The sequence below is a fragment of the Panthera pardus genome, unplaced genomic scaffold, assembly GCF_024362965.1.
Source record: "Panthera pardus isolate Hobbes unplaced genomic scaffold, ASM2436296v1 HiC_scaffold_329, whole genome shotgun sequence".
Classification (NCBI taxonomy): domain Eukaryota; kingdom Metazoa; phylum Chordata; class Mammalia; order Carnivora; family Felidae; genus Panthera; species Panthera pardus.
The window spans coordinates 85,884-105,525 of NW_026526909.1; the positions used below are offsets into that span (position 1 = coordinate 85,884).

At 51.5% G+C, this 19,642-nt stretch overlaps 2 long non-coding RNA genes, 1 other non-coding gene and 1 pseudogene across 3 annotated transcripts; 2 read left to right on the forward strand and 2 right to left on the reverse strand.

The window, feature by feature from the left end:
- The window catches only part of LOC128774509 (neuroblastoma breakpoint family member 6-like), a 31,037-nt pseudogene extending 21,045 nt beyond the window's left edge, over positions 1–9,992 (forward strand).
- Positions 7,420–16,940, reverse strand: LOC128774511 (uncharacterized). Its single transcript, XR_008419046.1, has 2 exons — positions 16,786–16,940; positions 7,420–7,635 (listed from the first exon to the last, which is right to left on the reverse strand). It is a non-coding gene; the product is annotated as an uncharacterized LOC128774511 (long non-coding RNA).
- On the reverse strand, positions 16,504–16,667 carry LOC128774517 (U1 spliceosomal RNA). Its single transcript, XR_008419051.1, has one exon. It is a non-coding gene; the product is annotated as a U1 spliceosomal RNA (small nuclear RNA).
- Positions 16,941–16,969: 29 nt separating the features above from the next.
- On the forward strand, positions 16,970–19,642 carry LOC128774510 (uncharacterized). The gene is made up of 2 exons (XR_008419045.1): positions 16,970–17,469; positions 19,293–19,642. It is a non-coding gene; the product is annotated as an uncharacterized LOC128774510 (long non-coding RNA).

The following is a 19,642-nucleotide window of genomic DNA, read 5'->3' on the forward strand; positions in this document are numbered from 1 at the left end:
AAGGGATCACGGACAAAAGATTTCCTTTGATTTGAGGGTCTGCAGATTCCGTGCATCAGTCTGGCCTCTGTAGAAATTCCCTAAAACCCTGCCACCTAGAGTATGTCATGAGGGAAGCTAGTGAGAGAAGGTTGCAGTAAGTTTTGAGAATGCAGGTAAGCCGTTCACCAGAATCTGTGGTAAAACAGAGGTTGACCTCTGCAGACAGACTGTTGAGATGGGGCTCTACCAGATCAGGGAAATCCTGCCCGATGCTTTAGGAAAGCTAGCCAAGGCACATTCCCAAGACACTTCGTGAGGCCTCCTGGATTATTTCCCTCAATGCCCTGCTGCCCAACTAAGGACATTAGTGCCCGTGTGCTAGTTGCATGGGACACTTAATTTTCATGTCCAAGTGCTGCTCTGTTTATGTGACTGGCCGGTCTGTATTTACTTGCAGACAATCATAATGATCTTTGCGATGAAGAAGACCAGGACCCGACATGCCCCAGGTAACTCTGAAGAATCATGGGCTTTAATTCAGTGGTGACATCTGGGAATCTCAGATCTAGGCCAATCTAGAAAGTGCTAAATGCACCTATTTCATCCCTTCCAACACCCACAAGGTGGTCCTTCAGCAAGGTCCTCTGTGTCATGTGGTACTTGCATAGGCCCCGTTATTAATCCCTCTCAAATGGAGTATCTGCAGTCCACTGACGCAGGTGGACTAAGCAGTCCCAGGATGCCTTGCACTCTCCCGGTCTCTCCTCGTATTAGGTCCTGCGTAAGATGCACAGCTCTCTCTGCCGGTTGCCTTTACTACATTGGCGGGCATTCACAGCAAGGATGGTTTTAGGAAAGCAGTTTTCACGTCTCAGTATTTAGACACGTCAGCCTTGGGCCCACGAGATATCCAGGAGTCTACAATGCTGCCTTAGCCTGGGGTTCTCTTGGTGCTTTGTGTAAATCTCCACACAGTGTATGGCAAAGTGTTGATGCTGCTTTATCGTCTTCTGGTGTGCTGTGGGTCATGACTGTTGTGCCCTGGGGTGGTTCCGACTCCTGCCCCATAAGCTGGCGCTCTGGCCATGCCCTGAGCACCTGCCCGTCCCCGCCCCCCCCCCCCGCCCCCCCCGCACCTATCCTGCGTGCACCCACACTGTGGCCTCAGCTGCAGGCAGACTGCTTCATTTCCCTTTGTGGGGATCCCGCTTGTGTTCTGTGACCACTCCCTCCGCCGTGCCCTCAAAACAAGCTGGCACTGCATGTTGACTAAACCTTCTTTCTGCATGTCTCGTCCTCCCAGCAACACCAGGCTCTGCAGGGAGCTGCCAGTGGCCCCAGAGGATGAAGTCCCACAGGACTCAGTGGGGGAATGTCATTTGACTCCTTGCATTGGCCATGACCTGTCAGACACCTATAGGCCTTATAGGAGTGCCTCATTCACCTTTGATAAAGAGGAAGTCTTCTTGGGCGTGGATGTAGATGGTGAGTCCTGTTCTTGTGGGGGGCACGAAGTTCCTGCTGGGGCCCCAGGAAGCCTGTCCTCTGTGTCTTCAACAACCTGAATCGGCTGAGAGTTGCATCCCTGCCAACAGGCCCTGTAGGCTCGTACCAGTTTGAACTCTGCTCTCGGATTCACTCTTTAAAAGGCATCCTGTGGCTCAGAGCCCTTTCCTTCCTTCTGTCCCAGGCTGCCCTCAGTTCCCCGGCTCCGTCCGACATGCAGGCTATTGGTACCAAGTGAGGCTCGAGAGGAGAAATGGAGAAAATGGAAAAAAGGGTTCAGAATCTCAGCCACCGCTGTCTTACCCGGAGACAGCTGGGTGACAGTCCTCCTTTGTTTTTTCCTGATTTTGTTTTGTTCCAAAAGGAGACCTCTGCTACTTGTGCAATTCTGCTTCCAATTGTATTTCTTGTGTGGCTTCCTACAAACTCCCTGGCTTTCCACCCAGGTTTGTGGTCAGCTCCACATTGGCTGCATCTGTTAAATCGTTGCTGAGCTGCTAGTTGTTTCTCCTGGGGCGCCCGCCTCCCTGTGTACCAGAGCACCCAGTTCTACCCAAATGATCTGAAACAGTCGTAAATGCAAAGAGAACAGTTGCTCCACGCCCCAACGACCCCTTTGACCCTGCAGGAGTGCCAGCTCCTACCCTGTCAGTGCACTTTGTGGTGTGAGCAGAGCCAGGGCTCATCCAGCCCCTCCAGGAGCTCAAGGTCTCCAGGAGACGCTCCATGAAAACAATCAGAGCTGAGAGGTCCCAGACGATTTGTGTTCTCACTAGGGGTCCCATGGTGGCTCTTCACTTGGCTGCCTGGCACGCCGGTAACCCTGCAGAGCTCTGTGTCAGAGACACTGACAGCCAGGTCTGGGTTTCCATGGGGGCAGGGATGGGACAGGTTAAGACGCGTCTCAGGAGGGTGATGTGTGTGACATGGCCTTGCATTAAGCCTGGGTCATGAGAGGCTATGAGGATGGGCGGAGATGAATGAAGGCCGCCTCTCCATTATGCACAGCCCGTCCCCGGTGCAGGTTCTGGTGGGAACGTGGGAACAGTGTGTGTGGGCTGTGATTGCCGCAGGGTCGCCCCAGGAGGGCTGCCCTGCCCCAGCCTCCCTGCACTGGGACCAGCCAGGGAGAAACAGGCATCTGAAGCCTTGAGGCCAAATTCTCCCCCTCTTCTTTTTTCTTTTGGGGCACATATCAGCAATTCTTTCTCGTTCTGCCCTGAGGCCTCTCTAGAACCTTCTCCCTAGGCTGTAGGACGAAGGGTACTACTGCAGAATAATAGGCATGAGCTCGCCTCCCATGCAAAGCCGTCTGGACTCCAGGGGGTGACCTTCCCTTCAGGGACTTTGCATCCTGGATACTTGCCATCTCAGCATGCCCAGGCATAGACACAACGGTGACATCGCCTTCGTCTCCATGATGTCTGCCTTTGTACCTGCTCACTGGCTGGTCTCACAGACAGTGGGGGACGGGGCGGGAGGACATCACAAATGGAAGTTCTGGCAGTGCTAAGAAAACTGGGGTTTGTCCATTGAAGTGTCTTCTTGCTTCAGCCCCGATGCAGGTGCCCGGTCCCCAAGGGCCATCAAGTGGAAACTTGACTTTCCCAAGGCCGGAGGTGCAAGCTTCACAAGCACCGCCACAGTCCAATACCCAGGTGGCCAATTCTGTGCCAGGGCAGCCGGACCAGCAGTTGGCTTGTGGTGACCGCAGAGCCAGGCTCCGCCCCTCCCCCGCCATCAGGAGACTGGCAGCCACGATGGTTTCTGGGAGCCAACGGCCGCTCTTCCAAGGTGAGAGGTGCGGGGGGAGTAGGAAGCTCTAGTCACAGGGTTGTGGGCGGGGGCAGCAATGGGGCCTCTTGCAGGCATGCTTTGCCCAGCTCCAAACTCACAACGCTCCAGCTCCAAAGAGCTTGGGGCTGAGGGTCAGCTCTGTCTGCCCAGGTGCCGGGGTTGCAGCCTTCTGGCTGTTTACTGACCAAGTTATTCATCATCTCATGTATGTCCCCCTCGGACCCTTCATCTGAAACCATTGAAAATGGGATCTCCATCCCATCAATGCTGGGAGCATGAAGCTACATAATTTCCAGGGGCCCGAGTGAGCAAAATGGCTTGAGAACATCGGTGAATCTGTAATGCGTAATTCTTGTGTCTTTGTGGTGTCTGAACACTTGGAAAATGGTTCCGTGGCATTGTTTCACGTGTGCTAGAGCTGTTCTTAACTGGCTCCGCTTTCGCTGGACCCCATCTTCCCGGACTCTCTCAGCAAGGCTTGTGGGCCAGTGTTTTCTCTCCTTCAACATCCATCAGGCAGCCAATATTCCCTGTTAGGCGCTCACAGTAACAGTGGAAATACTGGCCCCACGACAGTTTCCCATGCATTTGCCTGGTTTCCCTTCCCTGCAACTATGAGGGGCCATTTTCCTAAAGTGCACACTCCGTTCTCCAACACTTCATCTAGTTCCTCTTGTCCCCCCTCATCTCCACGAGCACGTCCCCAGCTTCTTTGTCATCAGGATCCGCGTCAGCTCAGATTTCATGAAGACCGAGCGTTTCAGCATTCCCCTGGGTTGTGTCGTCTTTACCGTCCCACCCTTGGTGTCCCCTCCTGGAGCCTGGGTCTCCTCCTTCAGGCGCCGACTTCATCTGTGAAAAGAGGAGACACAGGTCCCAAGTGAGGTGACGAGGGCGCAGCCCTGTCGCCCCGTGGAGATGCTCCAGAGGACGCCTCAGTGGGAGTTCAGGGAAGCACAGCCCTGACAGTTGGCTGAGGACAGTTGGTTCTTACTGTCTTCTCCCTCTTGCCTCTCTGCCACTTCTCCCTGACTCCCGTGGTCCCGGCCCAGACTCTCCTGCTGGCTCAGTCCCTCTCTGTGGCTCACCTTCCACACAGGCCTCAGCAGGAAACATGGCTCCATGCCAGACTTTTGTCCAAGGAGGGTTTCTTAGTCCATTCAGGCTGTGATAACAAAACTGCCATAGACCAGGTGACTTAGAGCAGAGATTTGTGTCTCCCGTTCTGGAGGCTGAGTAGAACCAAAATCAAACAGTGGCACATTGGGCACCTGGTGGTACCTCCTTCCTGGTGATGTGTGGCCGCCTTCTTGCTCTGTCCTCACAGGGTGGAGGGGTGAGGGAGCTCTGTGGGGTCACTTTCATAGGGCACAGATCCCTTTCTTGGGGGGATCTGCCTCCCATAGGCCCACCCCACCCAGCATCACATTGCGAATTGGGTTTCCACAGATGAATTTGGGGGAAGACAAACTATCACTCTGGGGCAGGTGGTTTTACTCTGTTTGATTCTCAGCCTGATCTGCCCTGTAATTCTTCCCTGGTGCTTAAAAGGTCACCTGTTTCTTGCCACAACTCTTCTCATCCTTCTCAAATTTGTCTATATTTTCCACTTGCAACTGACCGAAGAGTGTTTAGAACTTTATGCTCGATGTCCCCCAACCCTTAACTGCCCATTTACTCAATTAGATAAGAATGTGCTTATAGACACACATATTTATGTCTTATGTCACACACATTACATATATTCGGTGTGTATGCTCTGCATAGTGTACATATATGAAATATATCAAATATTGGGGTGTGTTCTGTAAATTCCCCAGCTTTGGTTTCCTGGTGACTCTCAAAAGGCTTGCCTTCAACTTTGACTCCTCCCTTGAATAGGACAGTCTCTTTTGAGCACCATCTCCTGGCCTTTGTCTGTTCTTTGTCAGAACTGTGTGTTTTGACCAATTCTACTTTTCTCAATTTCACTTTTGGCGCTGGGGGCATGTTGCCCTCCTCGTGCTCTTATCCTTACAGGGTAGCGTGAGAGAGGTCAACAACAGAGGCTGTGATCAAAGCGTGTCCCTCGGCGCCCCTCACACGTGAACTTCCCGATGGCCTTTCTCGTCCTGCCCACCGTCCTTATTCGATGTCAGCGTAGGTAGAGGATTTGGTCACAGGAAGATCATGACTAACAGTGTATCCTGTTGATGTGCTTTTATTTTCAGAGCAGGGTTTGGAAGCTTCCATGGGTGTGAAGAACCCTCCCAAGCTGGAGGGTGACGCTGCTGAGGGCTCGGTGGCCAACCAGTGTGCAGGTCAAGTCTTTGGCCACGTTAATGCCCTGGTGGTGATGAAACAGAAGATGATCAAGAGAAAAGTGCAGTTCGGCGAGGGCAGACTTGCGTGCAGATTCCGTGGCCTTCAAGCTTAGGGCACAGAGGTAATGGCGTCCGTGGCTCTTGGGGTATGGATTCCTGTTGCTCTGTTAGATTATAGCTCCGCCCACACCCCAAACTGTTTTTCTCTTCCTCCTTTGGTCCCTCCCCCAGCTGCCGCTGCCTCTGCCTGGTCCTGCCTCTGTCTGGTCCTGCCTCTGTTTGCCACAGGGGACTGCCACCTTGGGGGCCCTCCCATCTCCATCAGCTGTGCCATGTGAGCTGTGCTGTGTCCCCACGGGGGCTGTCCTGGGATTCCCTCTCCCATGCCCTCACGGCCGCGGAGAATTAGGCCCCATGGCCCCCCTCAGCAGACCAGCATCATTTACACGTGTCACGAAACACATGGCACTTTGGCACAAGGCACCCACTTTCGTGACTTCTTTGACTTCCTTCCTTGCTTCCCCAGCTCCATGACCTCTTTCTCCCAGAGCATTGTCTTTTTTTTTTTTTTTCTTAATTTTTGTTTTAAAGTTATTTATTTTGAGAGAGACAGGGACAGCACGAGTCGGGGAGGGGCAATGAGAGTGGGAGGGAATCCCAAGCAGGCTCCAGGCTCTGAACTGACAGCACAGAGCCAGATGCAGGGCTTGAACCCTCAAACTGTGGGCTCGTGGCCTGAGCCAAAACCAAGAGTCAGATGCTTAACCGACTGAACCACCTAGATGCCCCATCAAGAACATCGTCTTAATGTCTCTTGCACATGGCTTCTCCTCTGGGGTGTTTCCGGGAACACGACCTAGGACGACACTTACCCCTCAGCTTCTCCATGTGAATAAGAAGTGTTAAAACTGAGGAGAAAGAGCACCCCGACAAAAACTACACGACCACATGGGTCACCTCTGGGACTGCCACACGGCCTGCCTGGGGTCAGGTTTGTCCTCAGCCCCAGGTGAGCAGGCCTGTGATAATGTGTTTTGGGGTTTCCAGGACTCAGTGTCCATACCTTGGGACCTCAAGAGAGCTGGCATCAGGTGGACACAGACATGGCACTCTACAGGGACACTGGCCAAACACAGATGCAGAGGCCAGGTTTCCAACCTGCACAGACATGAGATGTTCAGGCATCCACCTGTCTTCCCTTTTCACTGCCGTTACCGTGTTTACATGCTCAGCTGGTTCATAAAAGGATCCACCGAAAGGAACTGAGTTGAGTCTCCGGCCAGAGCACATTCGCGAGCATTGACTGAATTAACTTTGGGCAGCTGTGTGAAGTCCCCGCGAGATCCAGGGGAACACGAGACAATCTGTGCCTCATACAAGTCCAGCTGAGAACGGGGATTCATGGGAGGGTGTCCGAAGGAAGACCAAAATCTTGAGGGCCGGTATCGTCATGGTGGCAGAGATGAGGACAAGAACACCCACCGTGGTCTGAAACAGAGTAGCTTAGCTAATAGTTCTAAATCACGCTGTCGTGAAAGAAACACTGACTGAGCTTTGAACTCACGTGAATGCCGCCACCCAATACCTTGAGATTTTGATTTCAACATTCTGGGCTGGGGTGTGGGTAACGGGAGATGTTTTAAAGCTCTGCTGGTATGCACCTAGGAATCAGAAGGACTGTGGATCTATAGGATGTTCATAAGCCATATAGAAGGATCCCGTGTGTGTGTCACTCATTTTGTGGACAAGCTGAGTATCAGCCCCTGATGGAGTTGACATTCCTCCCTCAATAGAGCCCAGAGAAAGAAGAGGACAAAGACACATGAATGAATTCGATGAATACTCCCTCTTCTGGATCCAAGTGTCTCACAATTTTTATACTATAGGATGCAGTAAGAAAGAAATGTTGCCTAGAAACCCAGTGTAAGAACAACACTCCCTTCCCTGATTACCAGTAATGGAATTCAGGGCTCTTTTTCCTCCTCGTGCAATGAAAATCACGGTTGACTCTTCACTAAATGCGTTTCCCAGCCTCCTGACAGGTGCACTGCAGATGGAAAGGAAATGTTTTAATCAAATTTTCTCCTCATATAAAACCTCAGTAAAGAAGCTTAGGTCTGCCTCTGCCCTTTGCAGGCCCTCGTTTACATAAGTGTCAACACCGAGAGACTCTCTCCTCAGGGACAGTTTGGGAAACGTGCGAGGAGAACCTAGACGACTAAAAGGAAGGCTCTTCCGTTTTCTCTGCGGAGTTCCGAGTGTCTCCACTGAGAATATTCCTAGACGTTCCCTCAGGTGTATCCTGGCGTGAGGTGCCCTGCAGGGGCTGTTGGGGTCCCTGAGCAAAAAGGGGTGAGGCCCTGGGTACACTCCCCGCTCTTTTCGTCATTCCCCTTGGAGTTTCTCCCTTTGGGGTTCTTTTCAGCCCCTTTGGGGCAGGATTTCTGTGCAAAGCCTTAATTCCGTCCAGCCAAGCGGCCAACAGCGTCTACTGCCTACCCGCACCCCCGTATCGGAGGCTTTCGTCTCCCGACCCCCACATGGATGGGAAGGGCCCGAAGCCTGGGTTTCAGTTCCAGGGTGTCAGGCACAGGTCACACGGCTACAGGTGGTCCTTATCAGCCCCTTGGCCCACGGTTCCTCATCTGCACACGGCAGGACTGAACTGGGACATAGTCTGAGGCCCCTGTTGCATCTCACATCCTGGGGCTCGTTCCATAGCCTGGCCTCCCCCTTCAGAAGACCAGGGCAGGGTGAGAAGGGGTGTGTTTGTCTGTAGAGGGCCCCCTCCTTCCTTCAGCAGTCTGTTTCTGAACGTGTGTGTCGGGGGCTAAGCACATCCCTCCGTGGGAGACGTGAGAAAGCCATCACTTTGCTTCTGATGAAGGGGGTTCCAGGGTGAGGTGGCTGCTGAGGGAGGGATGGTCGGGACCTGGCAACAGCTCAGGGCAGCCTTGAGCTGGGATGCCACCAGGTGCCTGCTGCGGGGAGCACAGGGGTCCCTGCATCCTACAGTGTAGGCTGGATGCAATTGAGGGGGCTATTGCTTCAGACTTGTGGCTCTCACTCTCCCCCTCAGCCTGCCTGCAGACCCCCCTTCAGCTCCTTCTCTGCACGGGGGCTCAGCTCGCCCCTGGCCTCTGTCACCACGGAGCCATCCCTCCAGGCTCAGCCGTCAGCAGGACCTGAACAAAACTCACATTTGATTCCTCTCTCTCTCTCACTCTCTGTCTCAGATACCAAGGACTCCAGGAACTAAGAAAAGATACTCCTCATTGAAACGAAACCCCATCATAAAACCCCATCATTCTCCACTTGCTGAAAAGAACTCTAAAGCAGCAAATCAAGCTAAAGCCCAAACAGAACATGCGAGGGATCCTTTGCTGAGAATCGACATCTCGATCACAAGCCACTCTCTGGGATTTTTACTCCAAAAGTCTGGTTTGATGAGAGGAACTCTCGCTCTTCTGACTCCAGTCGTGATAAGTCGCCGAGGCAACCAATGCCCAGACCACACGCCCTTGTGAGACACCTTCGGTCTGGCTCCTCTCCATTCCATCCTGCGGATAAGCGGAGGCTGGAGCAACGTGGCAATAGACCCCATGTCAAACTGGACATTCTGGGCCACCGGCTGGGCTGTGCCAGGAGCAGACAGCATTAACTACGCAGCGTTCTTGCTGAAGAGGCTTAGCCTGAATCTGAGCACGAGGTAGGGATCAGACAACTGCAGAATTTCGACCATCCAACAAGACATCGGGCCTGTCTTTCTTCAAACAGCCAGTGTCCACAGCACAAATAAGACGACAAAAAGGAGAAGAGATATCTTGGGTTCCAAAGGACTCAGAAGATTGTGCTATCGTAATTGTGTAGTCCTTTCGAACCCCAAACATCTCCTCACCTTTCTGTGGCTGTCTCTGGTGGTGGTGACGCTTCCTTGTCTGTAGGGGACAGGCCAGATGTCTGGCTTGATGGTCTACATCCTGAAGGTGTCTGATCACTTCCTCCTGATTAAATTCAGGCTAACCCTTTTCCCCCGGGCGTTCCCTAGTTAATGCTGTGTGTGTCCCAGCTCCGCCCACCCAGAGACCCAGAGCGTCCAGTCTGCCATCACCATCATTGTGAGAGCAGCAGTGGTTGCCTTCTATGGGGGGCCTATCAGATCGTTCATGGTCTTCTGTTTGGGTGTGACATCTGAGAATGTGCGAAGATGCTCTCTGTAAAGTCTGTCTCTACAATGTTACCATCTTTTAGTGATCCCTGCAGTGTGTCACAACCGTATCTGTTTGTATGTTGGAAAAACTCTAGTTGTATCATCCTTGTGTATGTGTATTTGCTGGCATTGTGCTGTGGAAAAGAACACTCCCTCCCCGTTCTATATCATTAAAGTGTTTATTTTGACAATCACTGGGGACTGGTGAATTATGTTTCCTTCAGGGCTCCAATCCATCACCATCATGATGTAAATGTTCTTGGTTCTCTTCTGGTATTTACTGCTGAGTCTCTGTATCTTTTAGGCTATATTTCCCCTACGGGCAAGAGTACATATGTGTGTCTGAATGTGCACCTGTTGTTTAGAAAGGTTGTATATGTAGGGCTGAACACTGCATCACAAGTGCGGGACATGTTTGGTTCTGTATTAACTTGTGAACCTTGTCACATCGCCATTCTAAGATTTAAACGATCTCAGGGTGACTGGGTGGCTCAGCAGGTTGAGGGTCCAACTTTGGCTCAGGTCATGGCCTAGCGGTTCATGAGTTTGAGCCCCGCATCGAGCTCTCTGCTGTCAGCACAGAACCACCTTCAGACTCTCCGTCCTCCCCTCTGTCTGCCCTTCTCCCGCTTGCATGCTCTCTCTCTTAAAAATAAATAACCACAGGGTCACCTGGGTGGCTCAACTGGTTGAGCGTCCGACTTCAGCTCAAGTCATGATCTCACGGTTCGTGAATTCGAGCCCCGCATCGGCCTCTGTGCTGACAGCTCAGAGCCTGGAGCCCGCTTCAGATTCTGTCTCCCTCTCTCTCTCTCTCTGCCTTGCCCCCACACTCACACTGTCTCTCTCTCTCTGTCTCTCTCTCTCTCTCAAAAATAAATGAAAACAACACTTAAGTTTTAACTGATCTCCCAACCTCAGACTTCTGACATTATTCCATTTTCTCTTCTGTCTCCACCTGCCACTTCTTATAGGATTGTTTCCGCCCGGTGAAACGGATGCCATTTACATCCTATTTCTCCCACTGGTTCCACACCCAGACTTTTGTCTCAGATCTACAATGAAGTGTATTCAGTGACGATCAGTTGTACAAAAGTCAAAACTTCCCCAGTCATCTCTTATTGGGCAGAGTTCGTCTTTAAATGACTCCTAGTGACGGAATCAGGACTCCCTGAGTGTTGCATATTTAGTACTCTTTTTCTACTGCCTTTGTACATGGACATCTTAGGTGAATAGAAAGTGCTTGTACAATGAGTTTTTGCTGCGGTTTTAAAATATATGGCCTTGCTTTGTAGGTTTGGTGGGCATGTAGACGATAGATTGATTTTTCTCTCCCTGGGATATAAATTGGCTTCTTTTGGTGGTGGGGAAGGTGTATGCAGCATCAGAGGTTTTCTCCTTTTTATGGAAAATCTATTAGTTCTAGGGGTGCCTGGGTGGCTCAGTCCAGTTAAGCGTCCACCTTCAGCTCAGGTCATGATCTCACGGTTCGTGAGTTCAAACCTCAAGGTGGGGTATCTACTGCCAGCACAGGGCCCACTTAGCACAGAGAGCCCACTTCATATCCTGTGTCCCCCTCTCTCTTCTTACTCGACACATCTCCAAAGGCAAGGGAAATACAGGCAGAAATGAACTATTGGGACCTCATCAAGATGAAACGCTTCTGCACTGCAAAGGAAACAATCATCAAAACTGAAAGGCTACCGATGAAGTGGGAGAAGATATTTGCAAATGATAGATCGGATAACGGGGCTGGTATCCAAAATCTATAAAGAACTTACCAAACGCAACACCCCAAAAAACAAAAAATCCAGTGAGGAAATGGGCAGAAGACACGAATAGACACTTTTCCAAAGAAGACATCCAGGTGGCTAACAGACACATGAAAAGATGCTCCACATTGCTCATCATCAGGGAAATACAAATCAAAACCACACTGAGATACCACCTCACGCCAGTCAGAGTGGCTAAAATGAACAACTCAGTAAACAACAGATGCTGGCGAGGATGTGGAGAATCGGGACCCCTCTTGCAGTGTTGGTAGGAATGCAAACTGGTGCAGCCGTTCTGGCAAACAGTGTGGAGGTTCCTCAAAAAGATAAAAATAGAACTACCCTATGACCCAGCAAGAGCACTACTAGGCATTTATCCAAAGGATACAGGAGTGCTGATGCAGAGGGCCACGTATACCCCAATGTTTACAGCAGTGCTTTCAATAATAGCCAACTTATGGAAAGAGCCTAAATCCGTCCATCCACTGACGAACGGATAGAGAAGATGTGGGTTATGTATACAATGGAACACTACTTGACAATGAGAAAGAACGAAATCCTGCCATTTGCAACAATGTGGACGTTAAGTGAAATAAGTGTCACAGAAAGACAGATACCGTATGTTCACTCACATGTGGAACTGAAGAAACTTAACAGAAGACCATGGGGGAAGGGAAGGGGAAAACATAGTTTCAAACAGTCAGGGAGGCAAACCATAAGAGACTCTTAAATACAGAGAACAACTGAGGGTTGATGGTGGGAGTCAGGGAGAGGGGAAATTTCGTGATGAGCACTGAGGAGGGCACTTGTTGGGTTGAGCACTGGTGTTGTATGTTAAGCGATGAATCATGGGAATCCAGTCCCGAAGCCCAGAGCACACTGTTTACACTGTATGTTAGCTAACTTGACAATAAAGTATATTTGGAAAACAAAACAAAAAAAAGAATGAGGCAGATGGTAAAAATGCTGACAGCAGAGGACCGAGCAGAGCTAATACGTGCTGAGTATTTACTCCCTGCCAGGCACTGGGCTCAGTGCTTCACCTGCACCTCTGCTGTAACACCGGGGACGACTCGTGTAGGAGAAACTCCCATTGGCCCCATTTTGAAATGAGACACTGAGCCACAGAAAAGAAAATTCAAGACACTCAGGCAAAGTCACACTGTAACTCAGCCAGGCTCGCTCCTACAGCTTGTGAGCCCAGAGTGCTCTCTTTCTTGACCTCTAGGTTAGGGATTTCCAGGGAGAAAGAACAAGGCCAGCCTCTGATGCCCTGAATGGCCCTGCTGACATCCCGGCCTGGCTGTTTTGTTCTCATGCTGGGAATAAACAGTCTCAGATACAGGATCTCAACCTCAAAGAGACTCTGAACCCTGAGACAATGGGACACAACAAGACTACCTGATTATTCCAAGCAGGCCCCACAAACACCAGGTCACCGTGCAAACTACAACGCCCCAAACACCCTCCTCTTTTCGTAAGGAAATGACTGCTGACTCTCACCGCAGTCAAGAAGGGCCAGTGCAGACTACCAGTGTTCGAGGTAGAGCAGACCCTGCTTCCTTCCAGCCTCCCCGCCATCAACCAACCACAGCCCGAATCCTGTCATGGTGGTTCTTTCTACCACTCTCTTACTGAGACCGTGGGGTGTGATCTTTCTGGCTGCAATGATTATATAAACCCCCACCTGTTTCATGGGATGTACGTTTCTGCTGATTTGGCTGAAGAGAAATCCGAAATTTCTCCTAAGGTTACGTTTCTCCTAAGATTATGCCAGGGGAGACAGGGAACAATTTTTCAATCGTGGTGTGGCAGATTTCCCCAAGGTCGATGTACCTCCTCAAGGTAAGAGTGCTCACTGTACTTGATATTCTCTTATCTCTGCTCCTTTCCTAATATGGGAAATTAACATTTACTAAGGGATAGAGAGTTACGATATATGGGCTTTCTCCTGTGTGGGATTTAATGAGAGCTGTCATCATCCTGAACTCGTAGGGAACTGAGGACAAGGACCACAAGGTAGCAGGGAAAGGTGGCTCTGGGCTTTGGGAGTCACAAATGGGCACACGCAAAAAGAACAATACGTGATTTTGGAAGACGTGTCAGCAAGAAATGTGGCCATAAAGGCCACTACGTATTTAATCCATGATCCACCAGTCGCTTTGCTCACAGAGTATCCCTGTTTATCTTGGCCACGATGAGTGTTTTAAGAACAGTCAGAGAATTGCATCAGAGCACATCCATCTGAAAAGGACACACATAAAATACTGCATTGCCAAATCAGACCCACCAAACCCACAAATCTTCTCTGGTATCAAGTTTGATGTACATTTTCGAGGATAAAATTAACTGTGTGAGGCACAAGCAAAGCAACAAGAAATCTGGGACAACCAACACTAACTGCAAGAAACTTCTTCCCACCTTAGGACGTGTTCTGGCCCCGAGTTAACATACGTGCTCTCTCAGTGCTGTGTGAAGTCGTCACTTGTACCCAATGAATCTGGTTGAAGTCGATGAACCTGGTAGAAGTCATCTGCTAGGCTGATACTCACATAACTGATGCGACAGTTTCCAGGAAACTAAGCTACATAAATCCACGGGCATATGTTTGAGTCCCTACAGGGTTCTGCTCACACGAGATCCCTGCCACTTACAGGCATGTCGTAGGTAAGGACTCTCCCTACAGTGTGTTTGCAAGAGGTTCCTCAGTCGATGTTTATGCGGAAAGTTGACTGGGGGTACCTTTCTTTCTCTCCAGGCCAGCGTCACTGAAGGAACTGAGCAACTGCAAGGAACCCAGTTCCTGTTCTTCTGTCCAAATTGGGTGGAGTTTTTAGGCTGAGCTTATAAATCAGCAGGAATCCAATTTTCTTCCTCCGAGAAGAGATACAATGGTTTCTCCCAGCATTGCTCATTGGGCAGTGCAAGTCTGCAGAGAGAGAGAGAGAGAGAGAGAGAGAGAGCGAGAGATATCGCCAGGCATGTTACTTTAGCAATGCCATGGTCCTCCCACATTGTCCATCCCACTCATGACAATGCCTGGTTTAAGCATCCTCTGTCCATTTCCCTTTATTACCTGCTTAACCTACATCCTTCCCCCAGTGAGGGAGCCAGCTCAGAGGGTCTGCTTAACCTAGACTAGAGGTGGGGCCGAGGAGAAGTGTGCCTGTGGCTAGAATGGGCTGCCTTCAGAGGGAGCCATAACATGGCTACAAGCAGTTAGAAACCAGCCTAAAATACCGTTAGGAATAAGCAGGGCCAAACGCAATGGTATGGATTTTATATTTTGTATTGATAGCAACTTTCTTGTACAAATACATTTAGACTTACTCACGGGAGCAGGGCGTCAGACAAAATGAAAGAAAACTGTGTCAAGTGTGAAAGATACTAAGTTACCAAAGTAACATTGAGTCGTAGAATTGGTTTTTATCCTTTAGCCCCTCATTTCCACACTCAGAACCTAGAAAACTTTCTTCACTGCCCATGGAATTCAGTGTGGACACAACAATTTAAACTATTAACCCAAACTGTCCATTTTTTTTTTTCCATAAACCTTGTTGAATACCAGGTATTCAAATGCCCACTCCCATGTTCAGTGAGACTAGTGAGGGCGGTAAGTAATGTGGTATATCCAGGTAATATTCTGTTTCTTGGCCTACTTCTGTACTCCGCGTGTCAACTGTTGTCCGCCAGGGGACCTCTGGCCACACACGGGAAACCCAACCAACTTAAAAGTGTAGGGTCTCTGCGTTAATCTTGAGGAATGTCAGTCAACATGTAAGATTCTCTCAGGGCTCAGAATGGCTCTGCAAGAACAAAGGTAGTTGCCCCATCCTTTCCTCAGGGAGAGTACCTCCAGATTTCCTGATTCAGGCACCTTATGACGGCCAAGCACATACCACGATTTCCACGTTAGGCAAAATGTTTACAGATGTGTGAAATGCCTTCCATATGCTCCAATCCCTGTGTGCATGTTTCCTGAGTTCCTGTTGTGTGAGAGTCCCCTTTCCCCCAACCCACGGGGACGCTGTGGGAACCCAACCAAATCCCCCTGTGATTCTTTTTGTCTTTTCCATATAATCCCCTCCTTTCAGAGTGTTTTTCTTTTTCTTTTCTTTTTTTTTTTAATGGTTCTTATTTATTTTTTGAAAGAGAGAGTGTGCGCAGTGCAGAGAGGGAGACACATGATGCAAAGCAGGCTCCAGGCTCAGAGCTGTCAGCCCAGAGCAGGAGGTGGGTCTTAAACTCAGGAACCCTGAGATCATGACCTGGGCCAAAGTTGGACGCTCAACCACTCAGCTACCCAGGCAGCCCTGGAGTGATTTTCTTTTTTCTTTTTTTTCCCCAAAGACACCTCTGAGTAGCACTGGCCTTAGGCCCCTGTGAGCTCCCTTGTACTTGCTGGCAGGAAATGGGGAGGTCAGGCAATGGTTGACCACTGCAGCCCCACTTCCCTCCCCTCCTGCAGAGAAAGCACTGAGGCCATCACTAAGAAATGCGAACCCGTGGGGCGCCTAGGAGGCTCCGTCGGTGAAGCATCTGACTTGGGCTCAAGCTCATAACCCAGCTCAGGTCAGGTCCTGAGCTCCCACTTCCAGTCCTGGTGCCTCAGGTGTGGCGAGAGCTCAGAGCCCCCCCGCCGTTTTTTAAAAAGCAAAACCCTCAAAAGCCTTTGTATCAGGATCAGGGGGACAGGAATGAGAATTACTTGGGAACAGTTCGAACTCCCCAAGGGACATTGCTCCCACCGCCAAACCTGAGGGACAACCAACCACACACGAGACGAATACGAAAGCTAGCACAAGCAAAGAATGGCCGAAAAGAGCAGCAATTTACTCTACTCCGCTGTGCAAAACACACTCTAAGGTAAGAAAAGAAAAGAGAACAAGGCAACGAAGCACTCAGACACATCTGTCTTTGAAAGACCGCTGACCAGGGGAGAGCGCGAACGCAGTCCCCCACTACCACAAATTATGCAGTCGAGTTTCCCACATTTGGGGAAATCGCAGGGGTCAGCACGCCCGCAGTGCAATGGGCAAGCCTCGCCCTGGGAAAACCACCTTCCTGATCATGGTGTCTCCCCTGCCAGGTAAGTATGACTTCCTCCCCCTCCGCCCCAACCCAGCCTCACACGCACCACACTGTACACACACGGTCACTGGCCTCCCCGCACCCCAAAACCCTCCGCACCCACTCCCGTCTCAACCATCCTCACCCCACACACGTCGTCCTCAGACAAGCCGAGCCACAGCTCGGGCGCTTCCACAGCCGGGGGAATTCTACCGCCCGCTGGAATCCTACCGCGCCCACCGCGGCCTCATTTACATAAGGCCACGCCCCGGTCAGCACGCAACGGCCCCGCCTCACTCTCCGCCCCTCCCCGCGCCACCGGGCTCCACGCGCACGCGGTCTCCCTGCCCCCAGTTCCCCTCCCGCCGGGATCTCAGCGCTGAGGCTTCTCCTCTTCCTCCCGCCCCCCGCCTCCTTCCTCTCCTTGCGGGTCTCCTCCGTCTTCTCCCCTCCACACTGATTTGCTTCCCGTTCGTCTTCCCTCTCCATGCAGCTCCCGCATCGCCCCCTGCGCCCGTCGTGGCGCCCACGCGGCGGTCAGCACCCGGCCGACTGCGCCCGCCTGAGAGGAACACGAGGGAGGACGTCCCCCAGCCGGAGAAGCGCCCACACACCTCTCTCGCTCGCTGTCTCTCTCTCTCTCTCTCTGCACAGAGCCCGGTTTGAAGGAGACACAGTGCGATGGCTCCACCTGAGGGGCTCAGCCGCCAAGCCAGTCCCCCCGCACCAGGGCTGGACACCGGCGCGGGGCTACCGAACGTCTGGCAGCTTGGGGCGCGCGAACCCACACCTGTCGTTTGAGAACTGCCTCGTGCCTGCTGCTTTACAGGTGCGTTCGCGGGGCGGGGCGGGGCGGGGCCGCGGCGCCCCCTGGTGGACGCCCGGGGGGGCGCACCAGGATCCCGGGGTTGAGGCGGGGGCGGGTCCACGGAAACCTGCCTTGAGCTCACTTAGACCCTCCCCCCACTGCCAGAGGTCACAGCAGGGGTTAGTGGGGGCCCGGGCGCCCCACGCTGCCTCTGCCGTCCCTTCCTCCCCCCCTGCGCGCTTCCCCTTGGAGGAGATTTCCGCCAGCAAAGTCCCCCTTCCGTGGGGAAAAGCCAGGTCTGGAAAACCAAGCAGCACCTACTCGGAAGAGACTAGTCCTGGGGCAATTTCCTGGTCCTGTCCCTCGCGTTCTGGTTTCTGATTTGCCTTTGTCTCCCTTGGGCCTTGACGTGTGCTTGACTTTTACTAGACTGCTGAAATTAGAAGAGACTTGGGGGTGGGGGCGGGCGTCCGACATTAGTTGTCACCTGAGTCAATAGTGTGGTGGTCCGCGGAATGATGCCCCCTGCCTGGGAGGTCCCCAGCCTCATCCCGGATCCTGTGAAAATGATCCATCACACAGCAAAGGGGCCTCTGCGAAGGTGCTTAGGTCAAGGACCCTGAGATGGGGAGATCGTCCTGGAATATCCGGGCGGCCCCCTGGAATTACAGGGGTGCCTTCAACCTGGAGGAGGCAGAGGAGGAGATGTCTCCCTGCTGTAGCTGGTGGTGCGGAACATGGAGACAGAGGAAACCAGGGCGGGTAGGACACAGGCGCTCCCTTGCCAAAACCTCCCGACTGCACTGTAGTGAGGTTTCCCTGGATTAAATTGCTCAGTCTCCCTGAGCCTCCAGAAGGGGCGGTGGCCCTGTTGACATCTCCATCTGAGTCTGGTGAGATCCTTTTTGGGACTTTTCACCCACAGAACTGTCAGGTAACAAACGTGTGTCCTTTTAAGCCTCTAAGTTCGCGGTGAGTCGGTACCCCGGTACCCCGGCGACAGACAACCCATGTCAGGTGTCTGGCTCATCACGTCAGCGGTAGTTAGATCTGCGGGATGGAATCAATTCTGTATAACTGCTGCAGGTCGTGAGTCTTAGGTGGTGAGGCCAAGTGCTACTTTTCCACCGTGAAGTGTTAGGTTAGGTACCTGCCGATATGAGGTGCGCCGGGAGTGAAAGGCTCGGAAAGAATTCTCGGGGCACCTGGGTGGCTCTGTGGCTTCAGCATCTGACTCTTGCTCTTGGCTCAGGTCCTGATCTCACAGGTTTGTGAGACTGAGCTCAGAGTCAGGCTTTGTGCTGACAGCAGGGAGACTGTTGGGGATTTTCTCTCTCTCTCTCTCCCTGTATTTCTCTCAAAATAAATAAACTAAAAAAAAAAAACAAAAAAAAACCAAAAAACAAAGACTTCGTGAGACGTTCTCGGTGCAAAAAGGTGTTTATAAAAAGCATGAGGACAGGACAGGGGGACAGGAAGAGCTGCACTGGGATTGTGAGGTGTGACTGGTTATAAAGTTTTAATTTGGGGGTGGGGGAGGATGGGGGCATAGAGCCAAATGAAGTTTCCGTCAGGAGTTCCATATGTTCCTGAAGGCTTACAGGACCCTGGAGGTCTGGTTAGCCTCAAGCTGAGGTTGGTTTTTGCGTCCAGCAGAGCGTTAACATTAAGGCAGTTGTGAGTTCCTTGAGGCGGTCCTGTGTCAGCTATTGACCAGTGGGCTGCAAGGTGTAAGGAAATTGAATTGCATCTACATTTCTTTTGCCTTTCTTCACCTCATCACCCGCCATCCTTTTTCTTTCCCTTCTTTTCTGTAACATTCAAAGTCTGTTCCCTGCACACAGGCTCAGCACGTTCTTATGCAAAGTGGAAGCCACTGGTGGTCACACAGATTGGTTGTTCACTTTTCAAGAGTGGGCTGTGCTCCTTTCCCAAGGAGGGCAAGGACATAACTTACAAAAGGAAAAATACGGGAGAAGCCCCTCCTCTCACAGCTGCGTTTCTGTTGCGCGAGTTCTCTTAAGGCACAGAGCTACTTTTCAGCATGTCACAGAGAGCGAACATGCAAGCGTGGCGTTTACGGCTCTCCCCCAAAAGTGATCTGTGACTGGATCCCGAGCAGACCTGAGCTTTATAGGGTGTCATAGGCTGTTGCTTTCCTAAATGTCACGGACATAAAACGAACTTTGTGGAA